This window comes from Pteropus vampyrus, unplaced genomic scaffold (assembly GCF_000151845.1).
Source record: "Pteropus vampyrus isolate Shadow unplaced genomic scaffold, Pvam_2.0 Scaffold582, whole genome shotgun sequence".
NCBI lineage: Eukaryota > Metazoa > Chordata > Mammalia > Chiroptera > Pteropodidae > Pteropus > Pteropus vampyrus.
Window position 1 is genome coordinate 718,484 of NW_011889363.1, and position 12,510 is coordinate 730,993.

The 12,510-nt window shown below is 37.3% G+C and overlaps 1 long non-coding RNA gene across 4 annotated transcripts in view; it reads right to left on the reverse strand.

Moving 5' to 3' along the window:
* Window positions 1-539: 539 nt before the first annotated feature.
* The window catches only part of LOC105308481, a 40,326-nt gene continuing 28,355 nt past the window's right edge, over window positions 540-12,510 (reverse strand). The window contains exons 3-5 of one of the 4 annotated variants that reach the window (XR_002778033.1): window positions 11,123-11,348; window positions 6,736-6,895; window positions 540-1,349 (exon numbers count right to left, since the gene is read on the reverse strand). This is a non-coding gene — a long non-coding RNA (uncharacterized LOC105308481). The other 3 variants (XR_002778034.1, XR_897304.2, XR_002778035.1) reach the window with 3 other exon arrangements.

Here is a 12,510-nt window from a genome sequence, read left to right on the forward strand (position 1 = left end):
AGTGTTGTCTCCATGGTTCCATTCCCTGGGAGCACCTCCTTGGCCTCTAGGTATGTAGGAAATCTGAAGCCAGGCCCTCAGGCTGAACCTCCAGGCTAATATGAGTTTTTCATAGGAAGACTGGGGTTGTATTTCAGTATGCTGTTTGTGCAGTGCCTTGGCGGTGGCAGCCTGCCAAGAACCATCTTTTGGATTGTTACAGTCCCGTGGAGCTCAGTTATGCTAGCCCTCTTGGCCACCGGGGTCAGGCAATCAAAGGGTGTCCCCTGTGTGGCTTGAACATGCTTGCTGGCTTTAGCAAGGCAGGTGTAGAATGTAGGGAGTGAGACTCGCTCACCAATTTCAGGAAGGCCAAGGGAAAATGTCTTGACTACATGCATCTACCAGTTTCAGCAGTGCAGCAAGACAGTGCCTTGTCTGTTTATGCCCTCTGGCTTTTGGCTAGGAGTGGAAGAATGCTGTGACCACTTGTGCTCACCAGCCCTAGCCAGGCGGCGGTGGGATTTTGCACTGTTCACACTTGCAGACTTTAGCTAGACAGCAGGAGAATACCATGACCATTCATCCTCCCTGCTCCATCCAGGGAGCAGGGGAATGTTGCGACCATCCCCACTCTGATTTCAACAAGGCAATGTGATAGTGCCGAGACCACTCAGCCCCTTCCTGCGTTAGCAGGGTGGTGGGAGGGTGACACATCTGAGTTTGTCCACCTGCATTAGCAGGTTAGATAGGAAGTACAGTAATAGCAATCACCAGCTCCTCCATCTGGGGAGCATTTCAATTGTCCCTTGCCTCTCCAGCCGATGGTTTTAGGTTAGCAAATGAATCACCTTGCTATAGAGTTTGAGCACTCTTCTAACTGCTCCCCTGCCTCCACTGGGTCTTAGAGTGTGACCACATATGAGCCATTTAAGAGGGGAGTCTCGGTTTTCTATAGCACTTTGGGTCCCTGAGTCTCAGCCTCTTTGGTTTTCTAAGACAGATATTTGGGGTTCATCTCTCTGGTGCAGTTCCCAGGGGTTGAGGTACTAGAGTAAGGCAACAACCCCTCGCTCCTCCCAGAAAAGCACCTGTCTAGTAAAATCTCTCCCTATTGTGTGTTGCTGCACCAGGGGTGGGTTTTTTTTGTTTGTTTGTTTGTTTTTTTGGTAAGAGTGTGTCTCTGTGTCTCCTACCTGTCTCAATGTGGTCTTTATCCTTTGTTGTGGAGAGCAGCAGTTCATCTAGTTTTCAGGTCATTTTCAGAGGGAAATGACTGATATGTAGCTGGAAATTTGGTATGTCCATGAGACGTGAGTTCGTAATCTTCTAATACCACAATCTTGGACTTTGCCCCTCAGAATAATGCTCTTGAAATGAATGGAAAAATGTAAAGTCTCAACAGAGAAATAGGTAATACAAAGAGGAATCAAATGGAAATTTTGAATTGAAAAATAACCAAAATAAAAAATTCACAAGATGGGATCAATAGGAAAATGAAGATTAGAAGAAATAGTCAGTAAATTTATTAATAGATGAATAGAAATTTTCCATCCCAAACAACGGGGGGAAAATACTGAAAAAAATAATGAACATAGCCTCAAGGACATCTGTGACAATACTAAAGGTTTAACATTTGTATCATTGGAATCCTAGAAGATGAGAAAAAATATTCTGAGAAAAAATATTTGAGGAAATGATGGCTAAAAATTTGGAATAAGACATTAACCTGCAGAATCTCAAATAGTATAAACCCAAATAAATCCATGCCCAGACACAGCATAATCAAACTTCGAAAAACTAAATATAAAGAAAAAATCTTCAGAGTAGCCAGAGAAAATAACACATTACTTATAGGAGAATAATAATGTGAAATCCAGGAAGTGGAGCAACATTTTTTTAATGTGCTAGAAGAAAAGAATTGTCAACTCAATCCTTCAGTAATAAGGGTAAGATAAAGGCATTATCAGAGAAAATAAAACTAAGATAATTTATTTATGGCAGATCTTTAAAAAAAACACCTTATTTAATTAGAGAAGTTTTAGGTTTACAGTAAAATTAAGAGGAAGATGTGGAGATTTTCTACATACCTTCTTCCTCCACACATGCATAGTCTCTCCCATTATTAACATCACTCACCAGAATGGTACTTTTTTTTTTTTTTTAACCAAGGACGAACCTACATTAATACATCATAGTCACACAAAGTCTATAGTTTACCTAAGGGTTCACTCCTAATGTATATTCAATGGGTTTGGACAAATGTGTAATGACATATATCCATTGCTATATCATACAGAGTAGTTTCACTACCCTAAAAAAAATCCCTTGTGTCCTCTCCATCCACCCTGCCATGGCAACCACTGATCTTTTTACTGTCTCCATAGTTTTGTCTTTTCCAGAATATCATATAGGTAGAATTATGTAGTATGCAGTCTTTTCATATTGTTTTCTTTCACTTAGTAATATATATTTAAGGTTTTCATGGCTTGGTAGCTCATTTCTTTTAATGGCGAACAATATTCCATTGTCTGGATGTACCACATTTTATTTGTCCACTAACCCGATGAAGGACATTTTGGTTGCTTCTGAGTTTTGGCAATTAAGGTCCTATAAATATCTACATGCAGGTTTTTGGGTAGATAAAAGTTTTCAACTCCTTTGGATAAATTCTAAGGAGCACAATGACTAGATCGTATGGTAAGAATAGGCTTCATTTTGTAAAAAACTGCCAAACTGTTTTCCAAAGTAGCTGTACCATTTTGTATTTCCACCGGCAATGAATGAAGAGTTCTTGTTGCTCCATATCTTCACCAGTATTTGATGTTGTCAATGTTCTAGATTTTGGCCATTTAAATAGGTGTTTTTGTTATTTCCTTCTTTCAAATAATTTCTTTAATATTCTTGCAAGGCAGTTGTACTGGCAACAAATTCTCCCAATTTTTGCTTGTTTGAGAAAGTCTTTGTTTATCCTTCACTACTGAAGGATAATTTTTCAGGGAATGGAATTCCAGGTTGGTGTTTTTTCTTCTCTCTCAACACTTTAAATATTTCACTCCACTCTCTTCTTGCTTGCACAGTTTCTGAGAAGTCAGATGTAATTCTTATTTTTTTTTTTTCTCTATAGGTAAGGTATTTTATTCCTCTGGCATCTTCCAGGAATTTACCTTTGATTTTTTGCAATTTGAAAATAACATGCCAAGTTGAAAGTTTTTGTTTTGGGTTTTTTTTTTTTTTTTGTATTTATCCTGCTTGGTCTACTCTGAGCTTCCAGGATCTGTGGTTTGGCATCTGACATTAATTTGGGAAAATTCTCAGTCATTATTGTTTCAAATATTTCTTTGTTCCTTTTTCTCTTCTCTTTCTGGTATTACCATTACACATGTTACACATTTTGTAGTTGTTCCATAGTCCCTGGATATTCTGTTGTGTTATTTCAGTCTTTGTTCTTTGATTTTCAGTTTTCAAGCATTCTATTGATATATCCTCTAGCTCAGAGGTTTTGTTCCCCTCAGTTCCATATGGTTTACTAATAGGCCCATCAAAGGCATTCTTCATCACTGTTACCGTATCTCTTATTTGTTGCATTTCTTTTTAGTTCTTTCTTAAGATTTCCACTTCTCTGCTTACATTGCCTATCTGTTCTTACATGCTGTCTACCTTATCCTTTAGGGTCCTTAGAATATAAATCAAAGTTGTTTTAAATTCCCAGTTTGATAATTCCCAAATCCTTGCCATGTCTGGTTCTGATACTTGTTCTGCCTCTTCAAATTGTGTGTTTCACCTTTTGGTGTGCCTTGTAGTTTTTTCTTGATAGCTAGAAATGTTATACCAGGTAAAAGGAACTGCTATAAATAGACCTTTTGTAGTATGGTCGTGAGGTGTGTGGGAGGGGAAGCATTTTATAGTGCTATGAATTAAGGCTCGGTATTTTGGTGAGCCCATGATTATGGACTATGAAATTCACAAGTGTTTCTCAGGTTTTTTTTCTCCCTTTAAGGAGGATGGGATATGAAGAATGGGCTGGAGTTGGGTATTTTACTTCCACAGGTGAGTTAGGCTCTGAAATTACCCAAGCAAGAATAACTAGTTTCCCTTGAGGGCCAGCTTTCCTATGAAAACAAAATGCTCTTGTGTATTTCAAAATAGTTCCTTTTCCCCTTCCCCTGATAGAAGCCTGAGAGGATTTTTCTTTGATATTTACTATGGAGACCTGATTGAGTTTCTAGAGGTAAATCTCACTAACTGCAGGGGCTCCTCTATGTGTAGATCCCCCTGGAGTTCTAATTCTCAGAATTTTCAACACTGAGCTTCCAGCAACTTGTAATTGCAATTCAGGTTTCCCTAACTTGACACGTTTCTGCAGTGGTTTCCACTGGTGAGTTTCTTCTCCTGTAAGCTGCAAATCCCTTTATTCTATTTCTCCAATCTTGAGGGCAATGGGTAGTCTTGTGTCCTTCCCTCTCTTAAGGATTCAAAAAGAGTTGTTGATTTTTCAGTCTGTTCCACTTTCTACTTGTTTGGACAGAGTGACGATTTCCAATTCATAACATGTGGAACTGGAAACTGGAAGTCTCTTGCTAGCAGACCTTTTCTGAAAGAATTGCTAAAAGAAGTTCTTCAGACAGAAGGGAAATGTTGCCAGAAAAAAACTTGGAACATCAGGAGTAAAAGAAGAGCAACAAAATGGTAAATATCTCTGTAAATACAATATTCTCTCCTGTCGAGTTCTTTAAAACATTTGATGACTGAAAGCAAAATTTATTACATTTCCTGATGTTTTTAACATATGTAGATATATAACATAAAAGGCAACAACAATATAAATGGGGGGGGGAGCGGGCAAAGGCACCTACATGATGGTGTTATTTTTCCACTTGAAGAAGTAAAATATTGATTCTGAGTAGACTGTGAAAAGTTGAGTATATTATAATCCCTAGAACACTAAACATACTATATGAAAAGACAGTAAAAAGCACAATAGAAAAAAAATGAAATATTAAACATGCTCAATTAATCCAACATGAGGCAGGAAAAGAGAGAGAAATCAAATATAGAGGGAACAATCACAAAACAAATAACAGTAAGCCTAAATCCAAATATCAATAATTACATTAAATGTAAATATAAAAGTCAGAGATTGTTAGAATAGATTTTAAAAAGATTCAATTATATACTGTATATATGAGACTCACTTCAAATATGATATAGATATATTAAAAAAGATAGTTTTATGCAAATACTAATAAAGGAAAGCTAGAGTGACTGTAATAAAACATATACACACACACACATTGGCAAAGTGCCACATTGCTGAATCTAAGCTACTTGTTACCAGTAATTCCTTAATAAATTATTTACATTCTTTTCTCAGTAAAATTTTATCCATCTTACCCACAGATCTTCCAGGTATCCAGATACTTAAAAGCCACCTAGTGCTAGCTGGCTAGTTTTTGTGAATGGTCACAAGTTTTGCAATTAGAATCTTGCAGACTGCTCTAATCTAATGGCTTACATTAAGAACACAAGACATTAACATCTTTCTCAATTTTCTCGGTTAGGTGCAGGGTAATTTACCAGGCAGATCTATTTCCTTTAACAAGAACAGGTCTTTATTCCTCATTTTCATTTTACCCTCTCTGTAGTACAAAGCCTTATGTTTCAAAACTACAAGAAACATGGTGGCCATATAACTAACATCACTTGCCTTGAGTCTCATTTGTCAGTTAAAGTTATGTGTGGCCAGCACAGGTAAGCAGATATTATTCTGAAAGCCTTCTTTATAAGAGTAGTTCTTTAGAAGGATAATTATCTACATTTTCTATGCCATAGTACACATAGAAAGTGATATTTTTAAGACATTCTAGATAAGTAGAGGAGAGTGCTCATGGCCAGAGGCAATTGGCCAGAGGGGTTTAGTTCCTTTAGGCTGCACTGAGCTTCCCTAAAGGCTATAGGGAACCACTGCATTGGTACACCTGTAACCCATTTGTGGAAAGCTGCAATCAGGATAATGGAAACTATTTTAGCATAAAATGCAAGTTCTTGATGTAGCAATCCCTGTGGGTTTCCCTTTTGAGTTTCTATAATCCTCAATTCAATTTACTTAATCCCTTTCACGTTTTAAACTTCATTTTCTTAAGTAAAAGAGAACATTAAATACTATTACACAGGAGTTTCCTCACACATAAAAGAATATAAAAACAAAGCAATGTATGCTAACTTCCCATGGGAATGACAGGCAGAGAAATGATAGGGATCTTAGACCCAGTTTTCTAAATTTTGGAAAGTTACAGATCCTTTCTGTTTTCAGTTTTCCATTATATAAGCGATAATCACACCTATGTGATATGGTTGTTGTGAATATTAAGATGAAATACCTTATGAGATATGCTTAGCATACTGCCTGGTACATACCGGGTACTCAATGAACAGTTTGTTTCCTTTTCATTTTCATTCCCTCGAGTAATTTTTGCTAAAGAAATTGTGAGTAAGGAGATACTATGTCAGCTTTGAAGTCTCGGAGAAGGCTTTGTAGAGGGTACATAATGACCTTGGCCTTGAGGGGAAGCTGAGATTTGATGGACAGTGAAAAAGAATAAAGGCCTCTTAGGTCTTGGTAATAAGATGGCACAAAGCTAATCTTTGAAGTCTCAGGCAGCCAAAGGTAGGATTAATGAATAAAGAACACTTGATAAATAGGAGAGAGATTGATTTGGAACCTAGCCTTAAAGAAACACAGTGAGAAAGTCTTACCTGTGTGGGTGTGAGAGTTGACTTCAGGTTAGCCCATGACCACATGGTGAAATAGGCAAAATTTTCCTTTGGTGCTTTTCCAACACAATTTTACTGTCTTTTCCTTTTCAGTTTTGCTTCTTCCAAGGACTCCACTATATTACTTATGGTCAATTATCACCTATTCAAGAAGAAAGAGGGCTAAAACATATCTAATTCATACTTAAGAATTATTTACCTAATGGGTTAACCCTTCAAGTTCATCAGCATTTTAAAAGAGAATCTTGGATTGCCCTATGATTAATCAAGAGAGAATCTCTCCTGTGAGGAATTTCCAGCACTTCTCCTGAGTAGGGAAGATAATTTTTGTTATAGAGACTACCCACTTAAATTATACCATTCCATCTGTGGGTGATAAGGACCCTAATTAATAGACCTGGGCATGCACAGTCTAGACATAATCATGCTTTAATATAAACATTCTAAATGAGGCTCTATAAGAATTTATCTGAATAACACTTTTGTGAGCATCAGGGTTGAATAATAGAGAGAAGAAGTACCACAGGGATCCCTGGTGGAAGCAGCCCTAAGTACAAAGAAATGGAAAAGCATGCAAGTGAGAAAAGTCAAGATCCAAAGTAACAGTATTAAATTCAAAAGGCCAGATACATGATTATGAAGCATTTTCCAAGCTTTTAGAGTTAAGAGAGGTGGGGTTCAAAATGGGAACTGGTCAGGAACGACTGGCAAGTCCAAGGGGGTTATGGTGATCAGTCTATCCATAACATCCATGACTCATGTTTCTTATTCAGTGGTTGCCAGCTTTGACTGCCCATTGGATTAGTTTAAAAGGTTAAAGGAAGGGGTAAACATGAAGGATGCCACAATGGTCTTGTGATGCTGTGGGGATATTTTAAATAAATATTAGAGGATAACTGCTAGCTGCTAAAAATACAGAAGCTATGAAGCTATTGGAATACAGAAGTTATGGCAGATAACGTCCAGAGGAGGTAGTAAAATCACTATTTAAAGACTCATTAGATACCCATTCATTTTTAAGACAGGATTTAAGAAAAATAATGAGATCTATCTTGTGGTAGTGCTGAGATATGAGCTAAATGACCCACAAGAGGTCTCTCTAAACCCAAGAGATTCTATTTAAACGTTAGAATCCATCTACTGGAATGGAAATTAAATCCAATAAGCATTCTCCTTGGAAAAACATTGCTTTATATGAGCAACGCTCTATTTGCTCTTTTCTTTCTTTCTTTTCATCCCTTCTAAATTAAAAATGGGCTCAAATCTATCTCAAAAGTAATTTTCTTGATATTAACCCCTAAGAATAGGATTCATAGCCTAACATACCGAGAATGAGAAGTAGGCTTCTTCTTGATAGAGGTTTCCTGAACTTTGTGTTGAGAAATATTCTGAAGCTGCATTCAGAGGGCTGTGTCTGATTAGCAATGCCTTCCCTGTTTAGGAAGGAGGGATTAAAGCATGCTTAACAGGTGTTTGCTACTCCTACTGTATAACAACACAAGGAGTATTTATAATTAAAAGCAATAAAAAGGTAATCTAATATTTTAATATTCTGAGGCATATATGATCTCACAAGTATCAATGAGATTTGGTGCACTGTATTATAGACTCCTTCCAAGAATATGGAAATAAGAGCCTATTGTTCAAATAAAAAAAGATCCAATAGAAGAGGAAAAGACAATACTGGTACACTAAGAATAGGGAAACTATTTTGTAAATCCACTAGCCTAAGGTTGGAACTCTAAGGAAAACATTTAGGTATGATTTAAAGGAGAGAGGAAACAGAACTGATTTCATTATGGCTATTTACCACACTACTTAGCCTAATGGAGGACACAATAATATTTTTCTAATTACTGATTACAAAACTGATTTTACAGGCATAGAGCTGAACTGCAATTGTCATCCATTTCCAGAGCCATCATGGTAACCCCAAAGCTATACTGCCTAAATCTTAGCTGGAACTTCAATCTCTTGTAATGTTTAATGACTTTTCTTTTGATAGTCAAGCCTACTTAGCTGTCTAAGGGCAACCAGGGCCCAGGAGGTAAATATTGCATATCACTGCTTTATCATCTATAATTGTGGAGATCTTTCATGTGGTTCTGGTGGCTTTAGTAATGAATGTGGAAGACTCAAAGACAGGGCATACATTCCTCCAGTCTCCTATCTGCTTTACCTGAGATGAGTCAAGGTATGTGTATGTGGTAGTTGGGGGTGTGGTGGCAGGGGGATATGAGGGGATACTGCTTAACGTATTGTTGGAACTCAAAGATTTATCAAATGAATAAGAGTTAGACGAATGAGAAAAATTTTGGTGACTACCTTAAATAGTGGTAGGAAAAATGCCTGCTGGTCTGAGAAAAACAGATAAAGCAAGCCAGAAAAATAGAAGGGCACTGTAGATAAGATTAGTGCTTTTCTACCTTGCTGTCACCAATCATCCTCTTAAGGCAGGAAAACTGGAATAGCTTTGCACAGGAAGCTTGTATGTTGGTGAGAAAATCCCAAGACAGGAAGGTTAACTTTCAAATTAGCAGGGGGAAGTTTAGACAGGCATAATGAAATTTGGCAGCACTTTATCTGGGAGTTCTCTAGCATGTACAGTATGGAATAAGAGGGTCATGCAGAAGAACATTAAAGTATACAGTTTGTTCTAACTTTGACTCTGGACCTGGACAAACAGTCTCTCTTTTATAATATATTGGTATGTGGGGAGATAAACAATATCCAAAACTCTGGAGCCTTTAACATAACACCTTTATTGGAGGAAACAACTGTGCTTAGTAATCAGAAATGAATTTAAAATAGTTTCTGAATAAAAAAAAATTGATTTTGTTTTCAATTTAATCTTCTCTGAATTATTCATTTTGGATTTTAAGCTGTGCTGCCATTGTTCCTTTTAAAGAAAGAACATTTGGTGATGTTTGACCGTCTAAGTAAATTAGTGCATAAGGCTATATAAAATTGGCTACATTTAGGCTTCATTTATAAAGCACCTGTGCAGAGTATATACAATCTTGGGAACGAGTGGTATATAGAATCCAGGACCAGAACAAGTTTTGCCTTGGCAAATGCCAATTTTGCTTTACAATTACTTAGACAATGTTTCTGCCTTTTATGTTTCATTGACTTCAGTTATTTACAAGCAGAGTATTATTGTGAATAAATATGTAACAAACTTATCCATTAACATGGATTGTTGTCAATTGAGAAAACATCCTTCACGTCACAGAGGCAACATATTTTGAACCAAATGCTGTTCTATATTACTTGTTAGATTGCTTAGTTCACTTCATGATTGCCACATGGACAGAAACATTTAACTCATTCTGTGCTCTTGGGCCCAGAATGGAATTGAGTTTTTCTCAGGAATTTAGAAAACTAGGAATTTACAAAATGTGTATTTTCACATTTAATTAGGAAAATATGAAATCATGTCATTTGGAGTTGAGAATGAATTTTCATAGCATTCGGAATACCTGGATATTCTGATATTCTTCAGGGTAGGTTGTAAGTGCTGGGAAATTAAGGCCCTCTAGGAGCAGCCCTTGTACACTGATGGATGGGAATTGGTGGATAAAGACTCCAGTTCTCAAGCTTCTCAGGTGGGATAATTTTGAGGTTCATGTCTATATCACAGGTCAGCAAACTATTTCTGTAAGGGGTCAGATAGTAGATATTTTACACTTTGCAGGCCACATGGTCTCTGTTGCAACTATTCAACTCTGCTGTTGTAGAATGAAGGCAGCCGTAAACAATTCATAAATGAATGAGCATTGCTGTGTCCCAATACACTATTTATGAATAATAAAATTTAAATTTTATGTAATTTTTATATGTCACAGAATATTATAGTTATTTTGATTTAACCATTAAGAAACCATAAAAACCATTTTTAGCTCATGGGCTGTATAAAAGCAGGCTAGATTGGCCCATGAGTTGTAGTTTGCTAATTCCTCTCTTATATTAGCTCTTGAAGTTTTCCTCAGGATTCCACAGTGGTATCTTGCTGGAAAACTCATCCTTTGTTGCAATCTTTATCTTTACTGTCTTACTTCCCCACTCACCAGTGTTCCCGGGAATTATCTCTCAAACAAGATACTTGCACTTGGAGACTTGTCTTGAAGTCTGCTGCTGTGGGCAGCAAAACTAAGACTACCAGTTTGGCTGATTAATCACTGAATTGAACATTCATTGTTTTGGCATTATAAAGACCCCCAGAAAGGCTCCTGGAATCCTAAGAGTAGGGTCAATAAAATGCTCTTTTCATTATATTCTCAGATTGAAAGTGCAGTGGGTTAAATATGTAACCTTTACCATTCCAGGCTTCAGATTTGCATCTAACTAAAACTGAGAGTATTAATACCTGCAAATGAGCCCAAGTTAGCCATTTCATCTTGGATCCACCCATACTGGGCTTATTGGCAGTGAGGACATCAGAGTGCTTCACAGCAGCATGTGTCCGTGAGTCAGAGTCAACCAAGCCATGTAACAGTCCACTGGAATCCTGGGGCATTGGGTGTGATGATAAGCATTGCAGCAACCTCTGTAGCCATGGGGATTTATGAAATAGGCTTCCTTTCCAAAGCTCCCTGAAAATAACCAAAGGGCAAAATTATTTCTAGTTTAAGAACAGCAGGTGGGTACAAGGCATTCATTTTTTGGTCCCATCTCACTCATTTTATGCAGTCATTTCTTTCTTTGCAAATTGAAATAAAAGCTTTCCTTACCCTGTTCCATGCTGTTCCAGATGGCTGTACCCTCTCAACCTGGCAGGTGCCTGTCTGTTGGCAGTGAGGCTGTGAACTTACTAAGTACAGCATTTTCAGATCTTCAGACACAAATGAAGCAATGTGGATTATTTTATTAATGACAGGCTTCTCTAATAAAAGGACAGGCCATGACATGTGGACTACAAGGAAATTATGAAGCCCTATGTGTCTCTAAAGATTTATGCACTGTCTAAAAATTGATTAATAGAAACTTATTTCCTCTAGTCCTACTTGGTATGCAACATACAACAAAAATATAATTGTAAACTTAAAAGGAATAAAGCTGACATTCTAGAACTAGCTCTAGGGTGTTTACAAGTTCTAACAAAATCGTTCAAAAATATGTTTTAATTGGGTTTCTATTAGCAAGTCTAATCCATTGGGACTCCCTAATTATTAAGGTAAGTCTGAACTCCCTTTCATCATTATTTTATCTCTCTCAGTTCAAAACAGAAAGAAAGAAGTTCTCTTTATTAAGATATGAACTTTGAATTGACCATGAGTCCAACGAAGTAAGCTATCACTGGCTCTTTCTAAGCCTAACCCTCTGGAGGGCTTCATTTTAAAATTCAGATATAGGGAGATTATTTGTCAGTGTGGTTTTGGCAGTGACAGAATTGCCCCTTGAAGAAAACGAGTTGGCAGCCTTGTAAGAGGAAGTGATTTTTATGTATTCTGTGTGGGAATTGGGTTCTGCAAACAAATGCCTAACTACTGGGGCTTAAAAATTGTGGTACGGTGTTCAAATAAAAAAGCAACATGAAGCCAGTGAATGTCCATGGTCACAGGATGTGGGAAGTGTAGCCATGGTAATAAAAACCAAAGTGCCAGGGAGTAACAAACCAGTGCCCAGATCTATAAGCTGGCTGAAATTTCTACCCTAGGCTCCACATTCCTACTTGAAAAACAAAACAAAACAAAACAAAACCTCCTCCTTGATTAGACACGTGAAGGCTTGTGTTTCTGTAGTGCAGTAGGATGT